The 15,897-nt window shown below is 40.0% G+C and overlaps 1 long non-coding RNA gene across 1 annotated transcript; it reads left to right on the forward strand.

Moving 5' to 3' along the window:
* Positions 1-1,912: 1,912 nt before the first annotated feature.
* On the forward strand, positions 1,913-10,861 carry LOC101878202 (uncharacterized). Its single transcript, XR_004550553.1, has 4 exons — positions 1,913-1,934; positions 8,777-8,959; positions 10,154-10,257; positions 10,403-10,861. It is a non-coding gene; the product is annotated as an uncharacterized lncRNA (long non-coding RNA).
* Positions 10,862-15,897: the final 5,036 nt, after the last annotated feature.

A 15,897-nucleotide genomic window follows, 5' to 3' on the forward strand; every position in this document is an offset into this window, starting at 1 on the left:
GAAACATGTGCTGCAATTAAGCAAGCCAAACGGTTAAAGCCTCTTTGGTATGGAGGACGATGGCTGAAGTACAAATATGGGAAGGCCTGGCAGATTGACTATATCACACTCCCACCAACTCGCCAAGGCAAGCCCCATGTGCTTACCATGGTGGAAGCAACCACTGGATGGCTGGAAACATATGCTGTGCCCCACGCCACTGCCCAGAACACTGTCCTGAGCCTTGAGAAACAGATTTTGTGGTGACACGGCACCATGGAGAAAACTGAGTCAGACAATGAGACTCATTTCTGGAACAACCTTACAGACACTTGGGCTAAAGAGCATGGCATTGAGTGGGTATATCACATCCCCTACCATGCACCAGCCTCTGGGAAAATTGAACAGTACAATGGGCTGTTAAAAACTACACTGAGAGCAATGAGTGGTGGAACTTTCAAACATTGGGATACACACTTACCAAAAGCCACCTGGCTAGTCAACACCAGAGGATCTGCCAACAGGGCAGAACTTTTATATACTGTTGAAGGGGACAAAGTTCCTGTGGTGCACATAAAGAATTTGCTGGGGAAGACAGTCTGGGTTATTCCTGCTTCAGGTAAAGGCAACCCTACTCATGGGATTGCTTTTGCTCAGGGACCTGGATATACCTGGTGGGTAATGCAGGAACATGGGGAAGTCCCATGTGTCCCTCAAGGGGATCTGATTTCAGGGGAAAACAGCCAATGAACTCAACTGTATGCTGTTGCCTGCTATGTAGCACTTTTATATCCCACCAACTAGATGTCTTCAGGTGAACAGCCCTGACTTCCCTCCAATCATCATTCCAACAAAGAATGAACTTTGACGAAACCAGATGAGTTCTGCAGTAAAGGAACAATCAGCATCATCATGCAACTATCCAGCACAGCACACAGCATTTCCTCCTCTGAAAGACTGTTACAAGAGATGGAGCCCAACATCATGGACCAGATGGACTCAGCAGCTTTATAGGGATTGGTTCATTCACTAAGGAATGATCTCATGTGTGTGTGTATGTATATATAAGATTAAGTATTCAATATGCTATTCACTAGATTTACCATGAATTAACAATATTTAAAGTACAATATCATGACAACACTTAGTCTGAGAAAAATACTGATAACACAGGGGGGGCAGGAGGAGGTGTGGAATGAGGCAGTGTAGTACTTAAGCTGCTGACTGCACATAAACCATGACCGTGTTGTAGCTCTGTTTCAAGAAGTCAGGTTACCAGAAAGTTATAAAATACTAAAATACTAGGAATCTATACTGAATTTAGGAATTTGTCAGAAGTAGTTAACAAAATCTGCTGCTTTGCAAATTATTTTAAAGGCTTTTGCAGTAATTTTTTGGTTGTATATACATTATTGGAAGAGAGAGAATTCGCATTCTTGGATGAGCTGACTGTTTTTTGTTAGTTGTCATTCCACCCAAAGAAAATTACCTTATGAGTCTGAGAGATTTTCCCACTGTTCAAATCAGAGCTAGGAAAAAACAGGTCAGTCAATGAATATTTTTCTAGGAAAAAATAATAAGGAATATGAGTGTAGCTTTACAATTAAATGTCAAATCAAAATCTATTTAAAGACAATATGTACTAGAGTAGGAGAGGAAATGTTTTCATATAGTCAGAAGCAGTTATCATGCTGGTTTCTTTTTACTAGTCCCTTAATTCTGTTCCTTTTTTCTTCTTCTATTTCTGAAAGGTGGTGCAGAGTTCAGTGAAAACTGGCCATCTAGGTAAAGCAAATATCAGAGAATAACAAAGTAACTGTACTACTACAAGTGGAACATCTTTCTTGTCCTGCTACTGAATGAAGAACACTTAATTTCTGGCCATATAACCATGTTTCACGTCATTTTATCTTCGGTTCTACACAACAGCAGGAACAAAGCATTTTTCCTCATAAGTAAGTCCTAACTCAAGAATATCCTATGTCCAAACATATCTGGCTCTTCCTGTAATTAATCCTGAATTTTGCAAGATGCTTTTTCTTTTCCAGTTTAAGATTAAAAATTTCAGTTATACAAAACAGCATTTTTGAAAGCAAAATTCACATTACACTAGGTGCAGCAAGGGGCAGCAATGGCTGTTGTTGCAACTCTTTTGCCAATGTTAGGGAAAAAATATCACTTAATCCAAGAAGGAAACTTCCTCCAAATCAATTCCATCTATATAAGCTGAAATAAATTCAGGCAAGTCCACAGCAAAGTAATAAGAATACTGATGATATTGCAATCTGATGTATTGATAGTTTGTCACCAGTAATAGATGTATTTTCACCATTTTCTTGAATTCTTAAAATGTCACGTGCAACTGTCTCTAACTTAGAACAAGGAACCTGCACTTGTAGGTAAGAAATTGATCTGTGAAAGCACATTTTCTAATATAACTAAATTCTATAAACTTTAGAGTTCATTCAGTAATTAATATGGAGAACTTGCTATTTCAGGGAACCTGGAAGCCCATCAGAGTTTACTTTTACTGCCCTGGGTTCAGCAATAGCGATCATTTTCTTCTGCAGTGCTGTGGTTTGGACTTTCAGCCTGCAAACAATGCTGATAACACTGATAGTTTTAGTTCTTGCTCAGTAATGTTTACTCTGACCAAGAACTTTCTGAGTTTCATGCTCTGCCAGGGAGGAGGGGAAGCTGGAAGGAAGCAGAGACAGGACACCTGACCCAAACTAACCAAAAGAGGTATTCCATACCACAGCATGTCATAGAATCATAGAACAGTCATGCCCAGTATATAAACTGGGGGCAGTTACACAGAAGGGCTAGATCGCTGCTTGGGTTGGTTTGGGTAGTGGTCAGTGGGTGGTGAGCAGTTGTATTCTCTTCCCTTGTTATTTCCCTTATCATTATTATTATTGGTGGTAGCAGTAGTGATTTTGTGTTATATCTTAGTTACTGGACTGCTCTTACCTCAGCTCATGGGATTTACATTCTCTCGATTTTCCTCCCCACTCCTGCAGGGAGTGGGGGAAGGAAGGTGAGGAGTGAGAGAGAGGCTGCATGGTTCTGGGTTGCCAGCTGGGCTTAAACCATGACAGTTCTTTTTGGTGCCCAATGTGGGGCACGAAGGGTTGAGATAATGACAGATCTGACTGAAGTGTTTCCAATTGTATTTGTGAGAAACATTTATTGTTTTGAAATAATAGTCACTCGTCACAATGCTGATTTATTGTCTCTCAAAGTTGTTGCTCTTGATCTCATAGTTTCAGTGTATCTGTACCTTACTTACAGCTGATATTTGCCGTGTTAGTGTTTATCGACCAGGGGCCTTGGGCTAATGTTCCTGTTTCATTGTACTTTACATTAATGACTTGTAATACAATAGAATCATTGATCATCAAACTGATCTGGCTTGTGTTCCCAGTGTGGTTACCACCTCTATACTTTTGGAAGTATGTAATAGACATGTTTAACAATGTCTAAGGAGGACCAAGATATTTTTCCTGAGGCTAGACAGTCATGATTTGCAGGGTGTGTGGGATAATATGGGCAAGTACCTAGTCCACTGGGCCCCCCCAGTGCTTTGGAATTTCACCACTGAACAAGCGCAAAATCCAGAAAAATTAGTAAAACACTTAAATGAGTTGTGTTGACATCCTGGTCTTACCAGAGAGGGACAGATCATGGCAGTATCCTGGGGCTTGGCCTGTGTTTACAGAGCCTTGTTGAACGTCATCCAGCATCTTCAAAGGAAAAAAAATGTCTCTGGATCTGATGGAAAAGCAACCAACAACATAGCTACTCTCATTCTAAATACAGCACCTGCACCCACTCCAAATACAGCAGCTACACCAACCCTAGTGACAAGTACAGTCCTGATGACTGGAAAAAGGGAAATAGAATCCCCATTTTCAAGAAGGGGAAAATGGATGACCCGGGGAATTTCAGACCAGTCAGCCTCACCTCTGTGCCTGGCAACATCTGGGAGCAGATTCTTTTGGAAGGCATGCTAGGGCACATGAAAAAGAGAAATGTGCTTGGTGACAGCCAGCATGGCTTCACTAGGAGGAAATCCTGCCTGACCAATTTGGTGGCCTTCTATGACAGGGCTACTGAAATGATGGACAGGGGTGGAGCAGTTGACGTCATCTACCTGGACTTGTGCAAAGCGTTCGACACTGTCCAACATGACATCCTTGTCTCTAAATTGGAGTGTCATCAATTTGATAGGTGGAGCACTTGGTGGATAAAGAACTGGCTGGATGGTCGCACTGAAAGACTTGTGGTCAACGGTTCAGTGTCCGACTGGAGATCAGTAACGAGTGGTGTCCCTCAGGGATCGGTGTTGGGACCGGTCTTGTTTAATATCTTTGTCGCTGACATGGACAATGGAATTGAGTGTGCCCTCAGCAAGTTTGCTGATGACACCAAGCTGTGTGGTTGGGTTGATATGCTAGAGGGAAGGAATGCCATTCAGAGGGACCTTGACACACTTGTGAGGTGGGCTGATACCAACCTCATGAAGTTTAACCATGCCAAGTGCAAGGTCCTACACCTGGGTGGGAGCAATCCCAGGCACAGCTACAGGTTGGGCAAAAAGGAAATTCATGGTAGTCCTGCGGAGAAGGACTTTGGGAGTGTCAGTCAATGAGAAAATGAACATGAGCCAGCAGTGTGCACTCACAGCCCAGAAAGCCAACCGTATCCTGGGCTGCATCAAAAGGAGCGTGACCAGCAGGTCAAAGGACGTGATCCTGCCCTTCTACTCTGCTCTCGTGAGACCTCACTTGGAGTATTGTGTGCAGTTCTGGTGTCCTCAACATAAAAAGGACATGGTGCTGTTAGAACATGAGAGGAGGGCCATGAGGATGATCAGGGGACTGGAGAACCTCCCATATGAAGACAGGCTGAGAAAGTTGGGGCTGTTGAGCCTGGAGAACAGAAGGCTGCGTTGAGACCTCATAGCAGCCTTCCAGTATCTGAAGGGGGCTGTCTTGGTTTAAACCAAGTCCCCCAACTCCCGTGGAGTTAGGAAGGAAAATCCAAAGAATGTAGCCCCCATGGGTTGAGATAAGAATGGTTTAATAGCTAAGGCATAACACAAAATCACTACTGCCATTACCACTACAAATAATAATGATACAGCCAATAACAAGCAAAAAGAATACAACATCCCACCAGCCACCGACCCATAACTCACTCTACCCTGCCCGGCCGAGCACCGCGTGCTCCCTCCTCCATTTTCCTCCAGAGCTCCACCCCTCCTCCCTCTCTCTCCCAGTTGCCTCCTGAGCATCACGTGCTATGATATGGAATACCTCATTGGCTAGCCTGCGTCAGGTGTCCTGTCTCTCCTTTCTCCTGGACCCTCCTCCTCCCCGGCAGAGCACACGCTCAGAAAAGGCCTTTAACAAAAACACCCTCAAAACATGCTCGCTATCAAGCAACTGTTCCCAGCCCAGAAGTCAAAACACAGCACTGCACCAGCTACAAGAAGGAGAAAAAATGACTGCTACTGCTCAAACCATGACAGGGGCCTACAGGGATGCTGGGGAGGGAGTATTCATTAGGGACTGCAGTGATAGGACAAGGGGTAATGGGTTGAAATTTAAACAGCAGAGGTTTAGATTGGATCTAAGGAAGAAATTCTTTACTGTTAGGGTGGTGAGGTACTGGAATGGGTTGCCCAGGGAGGTAGTGAATGCTCTATCCCTGGCAGTGTTCAAGACCAGGTTGGATGAAGCCTTGGGTGATATGGTTTAGTGTGAGGTGTCCCTGCCCATGGCAGGGGGGTTGGAACTAGATGATCTTAAGGTCCTTTCCAATCCTAACTATTCTATGATTCTATGATACAGTAGCTACTCAAACTCTGACTACAACAGATAATACAGCTACTCCAACTCCAAGTACAGCAACTACCCCAACCCCAGTGACAAGTACAGCAGCCACTCAAACTCCGACCATCATCCCAACAACGAATGAACTTTGATGAAACCAGACGAGTTCTGTGGTAGCATCAGCAGGCAATAATCCAGCACTGCACACAGCATCTCCTGCTCCAAAAGACTGTTAAAAGAGACAGAGCCCGATATCATGGACGGGATGAACTCAGCAGCTTTATAGGGATTGGTCCATGCACAAAGGAATGATCTCTCTCTCTCTTTGTGTGTGGGTGGATGTATATATATATATATATATATATATATATCTGAGACAAGAGTGGTGGTATATGGAAAAATGTGAGGTCTGAGCATGACGTGAATAATGTGGAATAAAAATACTCCTTCTTAGTAGCCAGTGCAGTGCTGTGGTTTGGACTTTCAGCCTGCAAACAATGCTGATAAAACCGATGTTTTTAGCTCTTGCTCAGTAATATTTAGTCTGACCAAGGACTTTCTGAGTCTCATGCTCTGCCAGGGAGGAGGGGAAGCCAGGAGGAAGCAGAGACAGGACACCTGACCCAAACTAATTAAAAGAGGTATTCTTTACCACAGCACGTCATGCCCAGTATATAAACTGGGGGCAGTTACCCAGAAGGGTGAGATCACTGCTCGGATCAGGCTGGGTGTCGGTCGGCTTGTAGTGAGCGGCTGTGTTCTCTTCCCTTGTTATTTCCCTTATTATTTTTACTGTTGGTAGCAGTAGTGATTTGTGTTATACCTTAGTTACTGGACTGCTCTTATCTCAACCCGTGGTAGTTACATTCTTTCGATTCTCCTCCCCATCCATCTAGGAGCTGGGGGAGGAAGGGGGCAAGTGAGAGAGAGGCTGCATGGTTCTGGGTTGCTGGCTGGGCTTAAACCACAACAACTACATCATGCAGCATATAGAACCCAGTATAGCAGAAAAGGACTTTTCTCTTCCAAATGCAGGTAGTTGACTCAGGAGCATTTATTTACTATGGTCTTGAAGATTGGTATTTGTTGTATGTCTTTATTCATCCAACAATTTTGAGGAGTGATTTCTTTATTATAGCACAGAACTATTTGTATTTATCACAGCATAGAATTATTTTTTGGTACTACATAGCAACAAAACAAGGACAACTTATCAATTCATCAAACTTATGTTTAATGCATAGCCAAATGTACAATGAAGCGATACAAACACAATAAGAAACATAGATTAATGAACTGAACTCACAAAACCTTTCTCAGTTGAATGATTTCCTACTCAACAAGTCATCTGAATGATATAAGTACAACTTGTAAAATATTATTCACCATGAATAGAAGCATAGAGATCTGGTTCCCAAGTAGAATATTTATTCATGCATGCATTTATGTTGATTAGGTTCTTACCTAAACTTTGGGCAACAATTTCATCAACAAAACCATTTATTTAAAAAACACTATTTTAAAATTACAAAATTGTACTTAACTGCCAGGGATACTTACCATACTGACCACTATTGACTTCTTACAGCTTATTAGCATGTAACCAACAGCCATAACTGAGAAGATTCTGCAAATTTAGCTCAAAATATTATCAGTAGACTAATGGAAGTCCTAGTCATTGTCAGCCAGTGAGATATCTACAGAGAGAAGATAGCCTTTGTTTCACAGGCCTAGTTTCTGAATAATCATTGACAATTTTGTCAAAACATGATGAAGAGCCACAGCTGCTCTTGAGCAGCAGTTCCTATCACAATAGTGGTATCACGCTTCTCCCCAGGAGAAGAAACCTTGATAAGTCATGGTGATAAAGAGAGTTACACTGGAGATGAAGTGTTTATTCAGTCACGTAGAACTAAAACTTTGCAACCTCTGTATTGCTTTGATTACTCCTTCTTGCACAGAGAGACTGCTTACAATATTCATCCTCAGGAGACAAAGGAGGTCATGAGTGCGCACCAGAAGCTGTCCTGGCTTCCACTGACTCTGTTTGAGACCCCTCCATCATAAACAGTCAATCCCCACTCTTCTAATTTTCTGACCAACAGTTTTTGAACCACTTAATGTTTCACAAATGCCTACAGGCTGATGGAAAAGTTTGCTTTCTCTTTGTATTATGCATGGACATTCATGGGATTAACAGTATGAATATTCTCTTGTACCAAGTGTCTCTTTCCACCTTTATTTTTCCCCTGTTTCTTTTTATTAATTTCCATTTAAGTCTGGCTTGAGCTGTGTAGGACTGCATTTGCTACAACAGAAACATGTGCTGCTAACTTATGTAGTGCACTGTCTCTCTTGGACTCTTAAGTCGTAACTGGCGTAAATTTTCATGAATAGCTGATAAGTTTGGTGTGGTGGTTTGATTTGTTTGTGGTAGTATGAGTTTTTCCTCCCTCTTTGTTGAAGTAAGGAAATAAAAAAGCAACTTTGACTTGTTTCCTTGAAAAACAGCTATGCTCTCATAATTCCGTGTGAAATTTTGTTATCATAGAGGGAACATGGGAAAGAAGGAATGGATTTCTGAAAAAAAATATCTACAACTAACAAGGAATAGCTAATGAACTATTATGTAGTAGAACATTCATCGTATTCCTTAGGATTCAGATAATTTTGCAACACCTTTTCCACTTCTGTCACAAAGCTAAAAAAATCTTTGAGTGATAATTGTGAGAGATGAATTGAGAGACATTCTGTAGTGAAACCGTGGAAGGCATATTTGAAGTGGGAAATCATACACAACTTTCTAGGTATAGGCACTTCAAAAGATCCAGCTTAATGGGGGAGAGTACTTTGAAACTAATTTGAAAGTTTTATATATAGTCAAGTAATTTAATTCCAATGTAAGCAGAAAAGGCTGTAATTGTGTCTTTCCTTTTATATTTCAATTTTTGCTCCAGGGTTTTGCTAGAATGGCATCAGAGATAGGGTGTGAGAAAAGTCAAGACTGGGGATCTGCTGGTTTTGGAGGTGTATTTAAGGTGGAGTGGATCCGAAAAGAAAGCATTCCTTTTCAGTTTGCACACCATTTGCTCAACCCTTGGAATGACAATAAGAAAGTACAAATAAGCAGGGATGGCCAGGTAATGTTCTCTTCTAAAGTCTTCTTTACTTGGTGCATTGTTTGTTAGCTTGTTTAGCCTTGACATTTGTCTCAACTCTACTTACATATCTATTAATCTGAATCACAGTTCCTTGATGCACATTGTGATTCTACTAATGTGTTATTGTGGAAGTAATGGAATCAAAGCAGTTTTTTTTGCTAAATATGTATTAAAAAAACCCAAAACAAAACAAAAAACAACCCCTGGATACTTCCAGAGATAAAAGGTTGGTGGTTTGGGGTTTTTTTTGTTGTTTGTTGGGGTTTTTATTTGTTTTATTTTTTAATTTTGGTTGTAGAGGTTTGTTCCTTGTTTGATTCAGACTTGTTCTCTGAGGTAGTCTGTCACACCTGAGTAACTGTCCATCATTATAGCTTTGAATTTTCTGTAAAGCCTGAAAAGAATCTTGAGGTTTGAGGCAGAATAAAGCTTAGGACAGTTCTCCAATGTGTTAAAGCTAAATGCAACTGCAAAAAGCTGGAAGAGAATTGGCACAAGAGTTCTCCGGCAGTTTTCTGCGTTTTCCCCAGTCCACTCCCAAAATATCTTTACAGATTCTAGAGCTATACTTCCTAATAGTCTTCTTGCTACTTCTCCAGAATCTCTCCAGTTGTAGGAATGAGGAAGGGAAGGTAGTATGTAATAGGGTTAACAGTGCTTCTGTTGTAAGTGGTTCTTAAGACCTGAAGAGTCTTGATCTGAAAAACAGTCTGTTAATAGGTATGATTCATTCAAGAGCCATTGTATAGTGGCAGGTGACCTGCCTTTCCACATTCTATACCACACCTGATGGAATTAAGAGATATGGAGAACAATGATCTTTAGTTAATAAGTGACTTGTGGAAAATTCAAAGCATATGGTGCATTGTATATGGTGGTGGTGTGTTCACTTTGAATTCTATTCTTAAGAACTAACATCTTGCTGTGAATAATAAAATTCAAACAACCTGAATGCCATGGTATCCTACGAAAGTTCTTGTCTTGTCTTTAAGCCCTAGTAAAAAACCTTTTTCTATGCAGAAGTTCTAATCTATGTTTCGATAGCAAAATGAAGGAGCTCTTTCAGAAAGACAGAGCAATCACCAGGAACTTAATCTAACAATTTTGTTACAGTGTCTGTATGTTCAATAGTAGCAGTGCAGATAACTTCTGTAATTTCTTGCTTATTTGTAGGAACTGGAACCACAAGTTGGAGAGCAGTTGCTACAGCTTTGGGACAGTATTCCTTTGACAGGAAAAAACTCTACTGACTGAGCATGTCAAGTAATGTGATAGAGGTAGTTATTTTATGTATTACTTGCTGGTTTTATAATATATGCAATGTATCTTTGCAGTACTGTCTATCCTTTGTAGTATGTGGATAAATAGGTACACTTAGTACTAAGTATTATCTATTTATTTATTTATTTTATTTTATTTTAGCTGTCATGGTTGAAACATCAGAAATAACTACTAGAACCAGTAGCATGCCTGCAATATGAAGATAAGAAAGAAGGTGGCGCAACAAGCTCCAGAAGTTGTTAGTCATGCTGTGAGGCTAGTAGAGGAAAAATAAGGGGAATTATGTTGGTTTCAGTATTTCCTTGTCTTAACAAATGTCCTGATGTTATTCACCAGCCTGGTTTTGACTGAATTAGTTTTTTATAGTAGCATGCAATTGATATTTAAAAACACGTTTAAATTCCAAACTGAGTTTGAAACAGTGGACCACATCCAAGTTGTTTGTGGGTTTAAAATAGCACAGCAAATAGTTTAAATATACAGTTTACATTTAAAGGTTTCTCAACACAATAAAATCTATGAGAAAAAAAACAGTGTAATTTGAATTAATCAATCTTGCCATTTTCTTAAATAAATTGAGAATACATGTCTCCAAATATATTGGAAGATTCTGTAAGTATTGGTTGAACTTCTGTATGCACAGTGTGAGAGAGCAGGATGTATTCATACAAACAACTGGGTAGCAGGAGAATGTTAAATTTTCATTTAAGTACATAAATGAAAGGAACATGATACCTCTGATTCGTCCAGCAGTGTTTCCATTTTTAGGTATTTTTCACCTTTTAAAGGTAGTCATACTTTGGCAAGGTGGAAAACAGTCTTTTGGAGGCCTCCTGCCAAAAGGTAGTCTTAATAGTTCATGAACTTGTAGTACAGCTTTATTCATCTTTCAATGTAGTCTTTGTGCTTTATTTCTTTACTTCTTCTTTCAATTTATTTCTTCTTTTATATTTCAGTAATTTTGAATTATTTGCTTCTTAGCCATTAATATATTGTACTGAGGCCAGTAAAATTCGTTCTGCTTGTCATCAGCACTGTTTTTAGTCATTATTAGATTAAACTAAAAGCTTTTTCTGCTTCTGAGCCCACAGTCTCACTTTTTAATGAGTGAAATATTCACTTATTAACCGTATATTCACACCAGCAATATTCACACAGTTCAGAGTACCCTGTGCATTAGTTCTGTCATCCTGTATAGTGACTTCTGTACATAAACAGTCAGTTTCACCTTTGCGAGACTAGTTGGGTCCTTGAAGGTGAGTATTGCCTAGTGCAGTATTTCTGAAGATGGTGCATACAACAGAGCTGTGAGGCTTGTATTGCATTATACAATACTTCCAATCTCCTGCCCTCAGAGTAATGTTGGGTTGTATTGACTTGTACAGGATTCCCAGACCCCATGCATACTAAGAACAGAGCTGGCACAGAGGGGTGTAATGTTTTGCTAAAAAGTCCAAGCTGTGCTTCTGCAGCTTGGTGGTAAAAAAAGACAGTCCAGCCAAGGAATATGCATTCCCCAAGTTTGTTGGCTGGTCCTGGTCAGTTGTCTGGAGAAGAGGTCATACTCTGCTGCCTACGTGACAACCATGCTCATGTAAGTCTTTGCAAGCCCAGATACTAGGTCTAGCCCAGTCTTGGTTAATTACTTGACTTGCTGTTTTAGGACCCAGATAATTGTACTGCTGTATGTTTGCCTGTACTGTTATTTAGACATAAAATGTTTATCCTGAAGCTGTTGATCTGGTGCCTATTACTATCTAGCCCTTACCCTCTGATGTAAGAGGAGGTATATGGTACATTGCAGCATGAGCAAGCCTGACCCTATAATGAGTGCCTTAATTGGTTATTTTAGGATCTTGCCCAGCCTGCAGGGTCAGATTCTACTTTGAGAGTAAGCCAGAGAGACAAATGTAAAGGGAGCATTACCCTGCTTATATCTATTAGTTCATTTCCTTATTGATACTGAGCAGCATTTGAAAGCAGCTCAGGCTGGCTATCTGTGGAAAGAACTGGACAACATCCAACAGGACACTAGAGCTGTAGTAAAGGAGAAAACTCTAGCATCTGCCTGTGCTAAAGTCTGTTGGGCTAATGTGGAGAAACTGGAGCAATGGGTGTTCCCCCATGTAGCAGTATTTGTCTGGGAAATACTTTGCCATCATCTGGAAGCTGTGGAAAAGGGAACTTCCTTATATAGAGACCCAGAAGACTAGGATGATACTTGGTCTGATTTGGATTCAGACAATTCTGTCTCAGAGTGCTCCCCTTCTAAAATCTGAATAATCTGATTGGTTGTTAAAACAGAGCATGATCCTACTTGAGGTATGACAGGTGCTTTTGCATGCTCTTTCACGAGGACAGACCTACCCAAATTAAGCTGGTGCTATCACAAATCTATTATTGCGGGTTATTTAACACAACTTGCAGATACGTCACATGATAGGGGTACATGAGTTTCAGAAAGCATGGAGACTCACTTTGGAGTCTGGGATCCAACTATAGCTTCCAGCAGAAAGTGTAGACACTGTTTTCCAGGCAGCTCTAGCATGTATTCAGAGAACCACTTCGAGATGACTAGGCTAGTCCCTGTGTGTCACTAGGCTGATTATCAGTCTTGCTTTAACAGCAGCCCCTGTGGCAGAGGAAGACCTGTGTGGACATTGTCCCATATGGCCCACTGATTCCCACTAATCAAAAAAAGTCCTGATCCACTCAGAGGCCATTTACAGCCAATAGGTACTGGCTTCACAGGCACAGCACCCACCTGCAAGTGATCCCAGCTCTTGCTACCTTTTGGTAGTTTCTAGGAACTAAAGAAAGTTTGTTAAATATATATTTTTGTTAAGTACTTTGTTAAATACTTAGTAGGCTAAAATTTCTTATTTGTTGCAACTATTTCTTTCAATATTTGCCTTTTTTGTTTAGTTGATTGGTTTTGGGTAGTTTGTGGGGTTTTTTTGTTTTGGTTTTGTTTTGTTTTTTCATTTTTTTGCTACTATTGAACTGGTATAATTTCCACTCCATCATCCCAGTGATGGTGGGTTAAATTTCTACTCTAGAATTTTTTTCAGCTTCCATTTTAAATAGTTGATCCTGACTGTTGTCAAAATTAAATCATAGCTAATACATGATAGACCTAACCTGTAGGTTGTGGTTGGATCAGTTTGTAGTTACTTCTAGGTGCTTTATCTTTAAAGTGAATTAGAGTGGTTTCTGCAGCTACTTTCCTCCGCCCCCCCTGGTCCCCCCCAGATATGGAGCTAAAGTGATCATTTCAAAACAGCCATATTCTAAATGTGTTCTGTCACAGCTTTTACTATCTGAATAATATTAGCAGTTTGACTGCTTTGCTCCAGATCTTTTTACTCACAGTGTTTTCTTCCCTGTAGATTATGCTAAACTGTGTTCAGCCATCATTGTGGCTGTCTTTGTTGCATCTTCTAGCAGGTACCACAGTGCAGAAAGCAAGTGTTGCTGCTCTGGATTAAAAGTTTCACTTTTTGTTTCATGTAAGTGACATCCGTCCAAATTCTGCCAAAAGAATTGCAAGTATAAGTTGGGATTTAAAGACAAATCAGTTGTCCGGGAAGCAGACAAAATTTAGCTCAAAATATTATCAGTAGACTAATGGAAGTCCTAGTCATTGTCAGCCAGTGAGATATCTACAGAGAGAAGATAGCCTTTGTTTCACAGGCCTAGTTTCTGAATAATCATTGACAATTTTGTCAAAACATGATGAAGAGCCACAGCTGCTCTTGAGCAGCAGTTCCTATCACAATAGTGGTATCACGCTTCTCCCCAGGAGAAGAAACCTTGATAAGTCATGGTGATAAAGAGAGTTACACTGGAGATGAAGTGTTTATTCAGTCACGTAGAACTAAAACTTTGCAACCTCTGTATTGCTTTGATTACTCCTTCTTGCACAGAGAGACTGCTTACAATATTCATCCTCAGGAGACAAAGGAGGTCATGAGTGCGCACCAGAAGCTGTCCTGGCTTCCACTGACTCTGTTTGAGACCCCTCCATCATAAACAGTCAATCCCCACTCTTCTAATTTTCTGACCAACAGTTTTTGAACCACTTAATGTTTCACAAATGCCTACAGGCTGATGGAAAAGTTTGCTTTCTCTTTGTATTATGCATGTTGCTTTTCATACCTTAGAATACATCCGTAAGTAAATAAGAAAGGCTTAAAAGGGGGAAATGCTAAGAGAGTGAATCTCTTTTCCTAATAACTTCCAATAAAGTCTTCTACTGGGATGTTCTCCAGCCTACAAAAGCTTTCAGTGTAGAGTGTCATTAAAAAGAGAAGCCTCATAACTGTCCAAGCATTTACTTTATAGACCATATCCAGAAAATGTTGCAGCTTTCCCAGAGAAAACATTAATCAGGAGCAGCACTTTTCCATTATAGCATACTAACTAGCAGTAGCTTCTTTAAACAGACCCACAGCAAGCTTTCCTCCTGTTCCACAGGAGGTCCAATAATTTTCAGAAGGCATTGACCAGCACAAGTAGGACAAAATTGGGCTGGGTTTTCAGCCAAACATTTGTGGCAAAAATCTTATCCACTAAAATACTTAGTTGTCTCAAATTGCATCAGATTAGTCAGCTTTGAGGCAACAAAAATGCAAAGCCATGATTGATTAAAATTATTTCTGAAATGTATTTCTATATTACTTTTAAAATGCAACATTTCAAGAGGCAGAAATATTTTTTCTCTCAAGCTTTTGAAACTTTCAGGATATCAAAAATCATACATGACTTGTGAACACCTTGTGTATATAAACTATAGTGAACTAATGAACTCAGGATTCCTATCTAGTCAAATACCTACAAAACATATACTATTAAAAACAAAAACCAAACCAACTTTGAAAGAGCCATTTTGTTTAGGGGACGGAAATCTAATCTTAAAATCTCCTGAGTTCTTGCCTTAAATTATAGGATGTATCTTTCTGCAGACATAGGTATATCTGAATTGAGGTTACATTAATCTGAAGTGGCTTAAGATCTAGATTCAGCTCCATGTTTTTCAGCTTATACCCCATTTACTTTTGTGGATGATAAGTTCTTAAAACAAGCGTCTATGTTATGTCTGCCATCCCAAATTCAAGAACAGATCAATCTTTAAGCAATAGAACATCATCAGTGGCTTTCTCAAAAAAAAACCTTAGATTTAATTTAAGGAATCACTCTATGTATATTTACTCTTTCAAAATCAGGGAAAAGCTGAGACATCAGCAGATTTGCTGTGAATCAACTTTGTTCACTTAGCACAGACACCTAAAATTGCTAGAGCCTTAGTTGGTAGCAACCCTATGTAAAGGAAAGTCTCAAAGCCAATGCAAGTCGGAAGATAAAGGAGATGCATCCTGATAAAGGAGTTACAACCAGAATTATAAGAAGGAACTTAGAACCTGCTTCAAGACAAGGAAAGAACCCAATGATGAATAAGGAAACCCCAGACCGAAATTAATAATTGTACCAATGATGACTCACAGCTTGTGATGGTTAATTGCATAGATTGGAAATGCTATAAAATCCTGGGAATTTCAAAGAATCTGATGTCTAAGACTCTGGCTTTGGGAAACCTAGAGCAATGAGTTTTTGTTAACAAGACCAAGAATTTTCAG

Source organism: Melopsittacus undulatus, chromosome Z (assembly GCF_012275295.1).
Source record: "Melopsittacus undulatus isolate bMelUnd1 chromosome Z, bMelUnd1.mat.Z, whole genome shotgun sequence".
Lineage (NCBI taxonomy): Eukaryota > Metazoa > Chordata > Aves > Psittaciformes > Psittaculidae > Melopsittacus > Melopsittacus undulatus.